This window comes from Nerophis lumbriciformis, linkage group LG07, assembly GCF_033978685.3.
Source record: "Nerophis lumbriciformis linkage group LG07, RoL_Nlum_v2.1, whole genome shotgun sequence".
Lineage (NCBI taxonomy): Eukaryota > Metazoa > Chordata > Actinopteri > Syngnathiformes > Syngnathidae > Nerophis > Nerophis lumbriciformis.
Genome location: NC_084554.2, coordinates 32,443,693 through 32,454,721, shown reverse-complemented (window position 1 = coordinate 32,454,721; position 11,029 = coordinate 32,443,693). Strand labels below are relative to the sequence as shown.

Here is an 11,029-nt window from a genome sequence, read left to right as displayed (position 1 = left end):
TTGACTGCTGATTGGGCAGTTTTAACTCCGCTAATATTTGGCATCAATCTAAGCAGCTAAGCAGCGCGTATACGTATCTACATGTTATGTACCTACATACATGTGCACAGCAGAGGAGCTGGTTAACTCATGAGAGTAGCGTACAGTATGTGTGTTTAAGAGAATGGCAACGTGTTAGCTGAGTGACGGTAGGTGAGTGAGTGGGCGAGCAAAGAGAGAGATCGGTAGAGCTGCACTGCGCAGTAGAGAGATGAACGGGTCTGGTTGTGTCCTGCAAAACTAATAATAAAGCAACCAGATTGTCACGAATCGCCGGCCTCGTCATTCTGACCTGAAAGCAGAGCTTAGCAGACCCATTGACGGGTAAAGTGAAGTGTGTCTGCCCTGTGCTCCTCTACTTCGGTCTGCACCGGAGCCGAACAACAGGACAGGTGTAACAACAACATTATTACCTGTCACTCTTTAAACTCCTTGTGCTGATCTGAATGCTTATTATTTATATGTTTACCTAAGTTTGAAGCAAAGGTGGTAATACTAATCGCCACATTTGAGGAAGCGTGTTTAAAGCAACACTTGAACCACAGAGCTTCCGTGTTTAAAGCGTCACCTTTACCGTTAGTTTTGAAGCCCAAATATCTCCATATTTCGCTTCACACACACTCTTTATTAACCAGTAGAATTGTCGTTTTTTGCCATTCCTCCTCTCCAAGATGTTATTGCTTGTATGTACTTTGTGTGTGTGTTTTGACACACTCAACATCATGCATCATGCATGGTGACCGCCACACAGCAGGCATTCAGATGAAAGAACGGTACTGGTACTTTTCAAAGGCAGTACAGAACCGATTTCAACCAATTAGTATTGTGGTACTTTATTAGTATTAGCCTAAATCAGACCCTACCTGAGTCTTCCAGTTTTGAGAATAATAAATAATCTGATTGAGATGTTCCGATCGGGATTTTCTGCTGCCGATTACAATACGATCATCCATGAATGAGAGCGACCGATATCAATACAGATCACACGTATAAACTGTAAAAATGTCAATGTATTTATGATGATTGCTATTGACTCTTAAACAGTACCAACAATCTCAACATAAAATGTTGACTTTGATTGCACAAAATCCTTGAAATTGCCACAAATGCAGACCTACTAGCATTGGAGCTGTGTTTACTTCTGTAAACAATGCAGCATGTGTGCCTTCATGATGTCATGTCTGCATGCGGGACAGACTGCGTTCACATTAGACATCACATTTTTGTTTTCTAATGTTAATAATTACATAAAAAGATCGGATTTGACAACAAAATCCGAATCGGACATCCTGGCCTGCAGTGTCAGTGTAGCCTTAGGGTGGTTGGCTGTTTTTATCATGAGACTATGAGAAGTAAGGAAGTACTTGATTGGCCAGCTTTCAGGACATATTACAGTAAACCTTGGTTTATTGCTGTTAAGTGGTTCTGGGCCTGATCGCGGTAAATTAATTTCATATATTTTTATAGCTAGGGCATAAAAAACCTGTTTACGACCATCTAACTACAGCTTTTAACATTATGTGGGCACTCTGGACATCTTTACACTCCTTCAATCAACTATATTAATGCTGCCTGTGGCTGAGCCATTCAGTGGCCACGTTACTGAACACTGCGCTCTGATTGGTTTTGTCTTATCTAGTGGCCAATACCATATTTAAGCCGCACCCACCAAATTTTAGAAGAAAAAGTATTTCTACATATATTAGCCGCACCGGACTATAACCCGCAGATATATACCGGTACAACATTTTTGGAAATGTTAATTTACATACCTTAATTGTTTCCAAATGGTCCCTGTCACACGGCAGTAAAAAGGCTGATCAAACAAAACAGAAGTCATCATCATGGACCCACTAGCAGCGGAAGCTATCTCAAACAGACTCAATCACTGAAACAATACAAAAAAATGCAATTGTAAGTTAATAATACTAACACAGACACTTGCTAACGATGCTAGTTTGATTACATTACAGTAGCACAAAAAAATATGCATGAAAACACTCCTACAGGGGACGGTTTAGTAAGTATGACTTGTTTTAGTTATATTGTAAAACTTACAAACGTTGCTTAGAGTGACGAATGAAGAATCCTTTCAACAGAGAAACGATATGGATGGTTATACTTCCGGTTCAAGGCACGACACAGGAAGTACATTTTCAACCCGCATAACCTGCAGTGAGTGAACTCGTCCAAAAGATGGCGCCATAGCACAGATAATACCACATCTTTTCAGTGTTCATCTTTACATTATGGCCGCTAGCGAAGAACGAATCATAAATTAGCTGCACCGTTTTATAAGCTCCAGGCTTATAGTCTGGAAATTGCGGTATTTCTGTAGTATTGATATTTTTTGTTCATTTAGCCAATTTTATGCTACAAAATGGTTAATTTAGGCCTAAAATATGCAGAATATGCCAGACTTTGAAGCGCGATATGGCGAGGAGCGATTGTATGTGACATAACTAAACTATTCTTGAAGGTGAACTGCACGTTTACAATCAATATGAAAGACATGACAACAAATGTATTTATTTAATGCATTCTAACTCGTAAATAAACGCAAATGAAAGTCCGCTTACAATGGAGCCAATGGGAGGTCCTCTATTCCACCCATATAACCTAATAAAAAACATCTAAAACCGCCAACAATACTCCATTTACATTTCGTGACTTGAATATTAACCAAGTATTGGTGATATTGTTATTACAAGCGCTAACGCAGACAGACTATTTATAGCGGCGGCGTGATCACAAGCCTGTGTGCCGATATTTACATCATCGAGTGATCAGCTATTCCTCGTTTCTTTGTTTTATTATCGATTATAAATCATGCCTCTCACCTGGATAGTAGAAGGACGGGGACGTATTCCGACAAGCTGGTACACTTTGACAGCCAATTTAGACCCGGAAATGGCGAGAACGACACGAAAAGACGCTTGGTCCCTCCGCCCCGCAGCCCATTTCTTTGCGAATATTATGAGACATTTTTCATCTAAATGGGAATATATGAACATCCTAGCAGTCGGCATCCTAATAACAGTAGACATTGTGCAGTAAGTGATGGTTTTTTTTTATGTTTGTTGGCTCTCATAAAGTCTGCAGTGAGTAATAATCAGTGATGAAAAAAAAAAGGAAAAGCAAACATCAGGATGTGTTTTTTAAATGAATGTGTCACATATGCTTAAAATGATCAAAATACGTAAATATTAAATGTTATTATACAAAATCCAAAACCAGTGAAGTTGGCACATTGTGTAAATCGTAAATAAAAACAGAATACAATGATTTGCAAATCCTTTTCAACGTATATTCAATTGAATACACTGCAAAGACAAGATACTTAACGCTCAAACTGGTAAACTTTGTTATTTTTTGCAAATATTAGCTTATTTGGAATTTGGATGTGAGTGTGAATGTTGTCTGTCTATCTGTGTTGGCCCTGCGATGAGGTAGCGACTTGTCCAGGGTGTACGCCGCCTTCCGCCCGAATGCAGCTGAGATAGGCTCCAGCACCATCCTACCCCCGCGACCCCGGAAGGGACAAGCGGTAGAAAATGGATGGATGGATGGATGCCTGCAACGTGTTTCGAAAAAGCTGGCACAAGTGGCAAAAAAGACTGAGAAAGTTGAGGAATGCTCATCAAACACTTATTTGGAACATCCCACTGGTAAACAGGCTAATTGGGAACAGGTGGGTGCCATGATTGGGTATAAAAGCAGCTTCCATGAAATGCTCAGTCATTCACAAACAAGGATGTGGTGATGGTCACCACTTTGTGAACTCATTTGTGAGCAAATTGTCAAACAGTTTAAGAATAACATTTCTCAACAGGCTATTGCAAGGAATTTAGGGATTTTACCATCTACAATCTGTAATATGATTCAAAGGTTCAGAGAATCTGGAGAAATCACTGCACATAAGCGGCAAGGCCAAAAACCAACATTGAATGCCCGTGACCTTCGATCCCTCAGGCGGTACTGCATTAAAAACCGACATCAGTGTGTAAAGGATATCACCACATGGGCTCAGGAACACTTCAGAAAACCACTGTCAGTAACTACAGTTTGTCGTTACATCTATAAGTGCAAGCTAAAACTCTACTATGCAAAGCAAATACCATTTATCAACAACACCCAGAAACGCTGCCAGCTTTGCTGGGCCTGAGCTCATCTAAGATGGACTGATGCAAAGTGGAAAAGTGTTCTGTGGTCTGACGAGTTCACATTTCAAATTGTTTTTGGAAACTGTGGACGTCGTGTCCTCCGGACCAAAGAGGAAAAGAACCATCCGGACTGTTCCAGAAACAAAGTTCAAAAGCCAGCATCTGTGATGGTATGGGGGTGTATTAGTGCCCAAGGTATGGGTAACTTACACATCTGTGAAGGCGCCATTAATGCTGAAAGGTACATACAGGGGCAGCATGGTGGCACACTGCGGTGGGGTTAGTGCATGTGCCTCACAATACGTAGGTCCTGAGTTCAATCCCGGGCTCGGGATCTTTTTGTGTGGAGTTTGCATGTTCTCCCCGTGACTGCGTGGGTTCCCTCCGGGTACTCCGGCTTCCTCCCACCTCCAAAGACATGCACCTGGGCAGGGACGTGCACATGATTATAGAGGGGCAGGGGCTCAAAGTCAGAAAAGGGCAGGATTTTTTTTTTGGTCCTTTACACAATATGGAAATTAATGTAAAATTAAATTTGCTAATAGGAAGCTAACTACTTAGCTGTGTGTCCTTTGTAGGTAAAAGTGATTGCCATTTCCTTTGTGTCAACAAATTATTGTCATAATGAGTTAATTCACATTATCATAGGCTTGGAAGACATGAAAAGCAACAAAACACTGGCTTATTATTGTTAAAGATAAGCACTTTAATATTGTATTGATCTGTAGGATACTTTAACAGTGCAATATTTGATAAGACCTCTTCTCCTACATCACTTGTAGCTCCTTCAACTTCCCCCTCATCTATGGCTTCCTCTGCAGTAGTATCATCTGCCTCCCTTCCTGTGGATTCTTCCTCCCCAACATTTACCGGGATTTCTATGGCTTCCTCTGTGTCAGGAGTTGCATCTAAAGCCTCTTTTCTCTCAGGTGTTGCTTCTACACTCTCCTCCTCCTCTCTCTCAGGTGTTGCTTCTAAGGTCTCTGCCTCTCTCTCAGGTGTGACACTTTCTGAGGTCTGTGGTCTTTCTTGAATTCTGGTGCTAGTACTTGGTTTTAGCCATGCATTAAGAGGTCTGCTACCCTTAGCTGCTTCCTGGCGCTCCTTCTCCTTCCTTTTCTGTATCCTTTCTTTTTTTGGCATTGTGTTGCAGGCATAATCAACATGAATCAAGTTTAAATACAGATGGTAATATTCCTAACAGATAACTTACATCTTATATCCCCAGAATGCTGAAATTATTATTATTATTAATAATAATAATTATTATTATCATCATTATCATTATTCTTCTTCTTATTATTGTTATTATTATCATTATTATCATTATTATTATCATTTTGTTAACCCACACAGTAATAGCAAAGTCACAATAAACTTTATATCTAAACCTCTACTGTGAGAGAACTGTGATCCGCCGTAAACACAGTGCATTTTATTTTGAAAATTAACCCGGTGTTTTATTTTGTATTTTGTACACTACTTCCGCTCTACTCTGTGCTGAATTGATGCGCCGTGCTCCGACGTCCGGCAAAAACAGAAGCTGACACATTAAATAATATAAATAATACAGCGTTTTTCTGAAATATTACCCATATTAGATGCTGAATAAGTGGACGGCGACTAGACCATAACTCACAGGTTCAAGTTGCTCCACTGTCAAGTGTCACGTCTCCTCAAGGGGCGCAGTTGGATCTCTCTCCTCTCACTACTCACTCACTCGCCCTCTCTCTCTCTCTCTCTCTGGCGGAAGCGGCAGGCTCAAACAACCCGGTATTACAAGAAAACGTGGAGTTTTTGTACCGCTGTTTTTGTTTTTTGTTTTTTTTTTACATCCCTGACAGGAATTTATTAATGTTGTTTAAAGAAAAGAAAAAAAACAAAAAAAAAACACACACACACAGGCAGAGGGCACTTTTTAAGACGAGGCAAAAAAGGGCAGGGGCTCAAGCACCCATAGGGCCCTATGTGTGCACGTGCCTGCACCTGGGGATAGGTTGATTGGCAACACTAAATTGGCCCTAGTGTGCACTGCAAAAACTGAAATTTAAGTAAGATTAAATATCTCAAAGAAGGGTGATATTTGCTTATTTTCTGTCTGATAAGACCATTCTTCTCACAAAGCAGATTTTATGTTAGAGTGTTTTACTTGTTTTAAGGGTTTTGGTCCTAAATGATCTCAGTAAGATATTACAGCTTGTTGCTGAGATTTTGTGACCTATATTGAGTAAAACATGCTTGAAACTAGAATATCAAGTGTTGCAAAACTGTGTCATCAACACTCACAAGTATAAAACTGCTTTTTTAAAGTAATAATTTCTTATTTCAAGCATGAAAAAAAAAAATCATTATTTTGACACAATTGTGTCTCATAATTAAAACAGATGACAGCCACATGGACTTCGCTAGAAAAGACGTACTCCTATAGTAGTACAGTTGGCACAGTACAGTAAACTGACAGTAAATATTCAATCATTTGACATTTCAAACAATTTTGAACAGAAATAGTTCATGCACATTCAGATAAATTCCTCAAAATTACAATTAAAAACATTTTGGCCGGGGGCCAGGCTGTATATATGCGCACTAATTGAATGAAAGAGCACACACTTGGCGCGATGATGTCATGTTATCGATGGAAAAATGCATTTTTAGACAATATGGTTTGCCTGAGCGGCTAGGAGACCCCAAGAGTAACAAGCGGTTGCCTTGTTGCCTTTCCATTAAGAACAATAAATTTGTTTTTAGTATAAGTTTGCTGGTTTCAAGAAATGTAATGCCGAGAGCATATCATTATGTCAAGATAATGGCACTAGCATTTACGTAATTTAAGAATATTTCTCAACATATTGAGCAAAAAGGTCTCTTTTTTTTCTCCCAAGAAAAGTGCACATGTTATTAGTGATAATATACTTATTTTAAGGTATTTTTGGGTTCATTGAGGTTAGCTAATTTTACTTGTTTTGGAAAGTCTTGACAAGCCAAATTTTCTTGTTCTATTGGCAGATAATTTTGCTTAGTTCAAATAAAATACCCCTCATTTTTGTATTTTTTTTTCTTGTTTTTGAACACTGACTTTTTGCAGTGTGTGAATGTGAGTGTGAATGTTGTCTGTCTATCTGTGTTGCCCCTGTGATGTGGTAGCGACTTGTCCAGGGTGTACCACGCCTTCCGCCCGAATGCAGCTGAGATAGGCTCCAGCACCACATTGATCATTTCGCGATATTGCCATTTTTTTGCTGAAAGGATTTAGTAGAGAACATCGACGATAAAGTTCACAACTTTTGGTCGCTGATAAAAAAGCCTTGCCTGTACCGGAAGTAGCAAACGATATGCGCGTGACGTCACAGGTTGTGGAGCTCCTCACATCCGCACATTGTTTACAATCATGGCCACCAGCAGCGAGAGCGATTCGGACCGAAAAAGCGACGATTTCCCCATTAATTTGAGCGAGGATGAAAGATTCGTGGATGAGGAAAGTGAGAGTGAAGGACTAGAGGGCAGTGGGAGCGATTCAGATAGGGAAGATGCTGTGAGAGGCGAGTGGGACCTGATATTCAGCTGGGAATGACTAAAACAGTAAATAAACACAAGACATATATATACTCTATTAGCCACAACACAACCAGGCTTATATTTAATATGCCACAAATTAATCCCGCATAACAAACACTTCCCCCCTCCCGTCCATATAACCTGCCAATACAACTCAAACACCTGTACAACATACTCAATCCCACAGCCCAAAGTACCGTTCACCTCCCCAAAGTTCATACAGCACATATATTTCCCCAAAGTCCCCAAAGTTACGTACGTGACATGCACATAGCGGCACGCACGTACGGGCAAGCGATCAAATGTTTGGAAGCCGCAGCTGCATGCGTACTCACGGTACCGCGTCTGCGCATCCAACTCAAAGTCCTCCTGGTAAGAGTCTCTGTTGTCCCAGTTCTCCACAGGCCAATGGTAAAGCTTGACTGTCATCTTCCGGGAATGTAAACAATGAAACACCGGCTGTGTTTGTGTTGCTGCAGTCGGCCGCAATACACCGCTTCCCACCTACAGCTTTCTTCTTTGCTGTCTCCATTGTTCATTGAACAAATTGCAAAAGATTCACCAACACAGATGTCCAGAATACTGTGGAATTTTGCAATGAAAACAGACGACTTAATAGCTGGCCACCATGCTGTCCCAAAATGTCCTCTACAATCCGTGACGTCACGCGCTGACGTCATCATACCGAGACGTTTTCAGCAGGATATTTCCTTCATAATGATTGTGAACAATAGACAAATTTCCCCAAAAAGTGCAGCTCCCCTTTAACAAAAACGCCCTCTACCGGGTCTCCCTAGTATACCTACCTGAAACACAGGTAACCATGTGGGAAACGCAATGGAAGGAGTTTGGACTGGACTGACTCTTCGCCAACCTGCATGATCAGCAGAAAAGAAAAAGCTCAGCCCTTCGCTGTCCTGCTCCCCTCCCCTTTTGTTGTTGTTATTGTTGTCTTTAACGTCTCACCAATTAGTCTGCAGGAAGCCCTTAATGGGCCACTGGAGCCTCGTCACATGCAAGGCGAGGCTCTTTCGGCGTGCCGGAGTCAAGGGGCGAGGGCGATGCGGCAAGACAGGCGGAGACGAGGATGATAATGTGAGATAGATTGACAAGTCAGAGAAGGCATTAGGCAAATGGCGTCATTAAAAAGTGCAGCTACCTGAGCTCGCCGCCTCCACCCGGCACCACATGAGAAGAAAGGGGGGGAGGGAGTGGCGGGGTATTGACGCCCCCCGATCTTTCCTGCTCTGCTAATTTTGATCTTCCAGCACTTCTTCTCCTTCTTATCATCCAGCAAGCATTTGGCCTTCAGGCACACTTGTGACACCAAAGGCGAGGGGCTGCTTGAGGGTCTTTGATGCTCGGCGAGTTCCTTCTACCGCTGCAGAAACATGGACATGCTGGAGCAATTCAAACTAACAATTATCAAGGGCTTCAAATGATAAAATCAGGGCTGTCAAAAATAACGAGTTAACTCATGTGATTAATCACAAAAAATGGTCTCATTATTTATATACAGTATGTATGCAGATTAATCACGCAATTTAGTTTGACTGTACAGCGGAACCTCAATTTACGAAATGAACTGATTCTTGAGCATGGTTCGTGAATCATAGAGTTTGTATAGTGAAGCAAATTTCTCCACAAGACGCAATGTAAATATGAATAGTGGGTTCCAGCCTCGACAAAAGTCCATATTTTAGTGAAGGTTTGTGCACGTCGAACACAATATAAAGTGCTATACAGTACTGTATATCACACAAACATAACAAGGGGGCGATTAATTAACTATGACTTTATTAACAAGCCAAAACAACAGGCTAAAATGTCCCATATGTGTTGCTCTGCCAACACACGCACACACACAGGAGTTCCTTTGGTGCCTTCACAAATGATCAGAAATACCAAAAATCAGCCATATTGCTACAATAATAAATATTTTAAGGAATAACATCCACGTACATTAAAGTAACCCTTCTCTCCACTGTAAAATAAGTCTGCTTTGGCATTTTTTCTATATAAGTCCAGTCTAATTATAATTAACACTTCCTATTACGAAGGCTGCTATGTCAAGTCTTCCAGACTTGTGAGCGTCATTAATGTACTCTTCTCAAATAGTCTTTTTTTTTTTTTAAACTCCACAGCGATTCCCTCTTTTCCACGCTGGTCCGTTGTTTTTTTGGGACTCATATTGCTTAAGCAAAATGGAGAACCTCTCCCCGCCCCCCAGAAAAGGCATACACGCTGAAGCGCTGAGAAGTGACTTTGTAAATCCAAAAGTTCGCAAAAAGAGTAGTTCTTAAATTGAGGTTCCACTGTCCATGCTCTTTTACCTTAACTGCGGATGTTTAGCTAAACGACTGAGGGTTGTTATATGGTCAGTGATGAGGTCAATTTTTTTTTTTTACCCACTGGGGAATAATTAATTTGATAGCAATATAATAGCTACAGGATGAAAAAGTCCACTGGGAGTTGAGTGTTTATAAAACATGTTTGGATTCATATTAATTGGCCCTAGTGTGTGAATGTTGTCTATCTGTGTTGGCGACTTGTCCAGGGTGTACCCCACCTTCCGCCCATGTGCAGCTGGGATAGGCTCCAGCACCACCCGTGACCCCAAAAAGGGACAAGCGGTAGAAAATGGATGAATGGGAAAAAAAAAATCTAAAACTTTGTAAACACTCAAATCCCTAAGGACTTTTTTTAGTTACTATATTGGGATAAACGTATATCCCAGTGTGTTGCTTATATAGTAAAGTATTTGTAATTAAAATATTCCTTTCAGGAAAAAAATCATTCCATGGGGAGTAACACAACCAGAGTAGTGGCCAAAAATGAGCAAAAATCTACCTCAAAGGATGAAAAAGTCCCCAATATACTCTGAGGGTTAAGGTAAATGAAGTTATGCAAATGCATCATAACATGTGATTAATCCAAATTCAAGTGTGAATTATCTGGTTTAAAACGAAAAAGGTTGCTATATATATATATATATATATATATATATATATATATATATATATATATATATATATATATATACATACATACATCCATTTTATATAAATACACATACATGCATTAATATTAGTGCTGTTAATCTTTTTTGTTTTAAACCAGATAATTCACACTTGAATTATATATATATATATATATATATATATATATATATATATATATATATATATATATATATATAATGAGGGAAACCAGCGAAACAGGCTTGTAAGGATGATATAGCCTGTGTTTTTTCCTGATCTAACGTATATTCC

At 40.1% G+C, this 11,029-nt stretch overlaps 1 long non-coding RNA gene across 1 annotated transcript; it reads right to left on the bottom strand.

Annotated features, from left to right (window-relative positions):
* Nucleotides 1-8,555: 8,555 nt before the first annotated feature.
* On the bottom strand, nucleotides 8,556-9,137 carry LOC133609234 (uncharacterized). Its single transcript, XR_009815681.1, has 3 exons — nucleotides 8,917-9,137; nucleotides 8,724-8,785; nucleotides 8,556-8,631 (listed from the first exon to the last, which is right to left on the bottom strand). It is a non-coding gene; the product is annotated as an uncharacterized lncRNA (long non-coding RNA).
* Nucleotides 9,138-11,029: the final 1,892 nt, after the last annotated feature.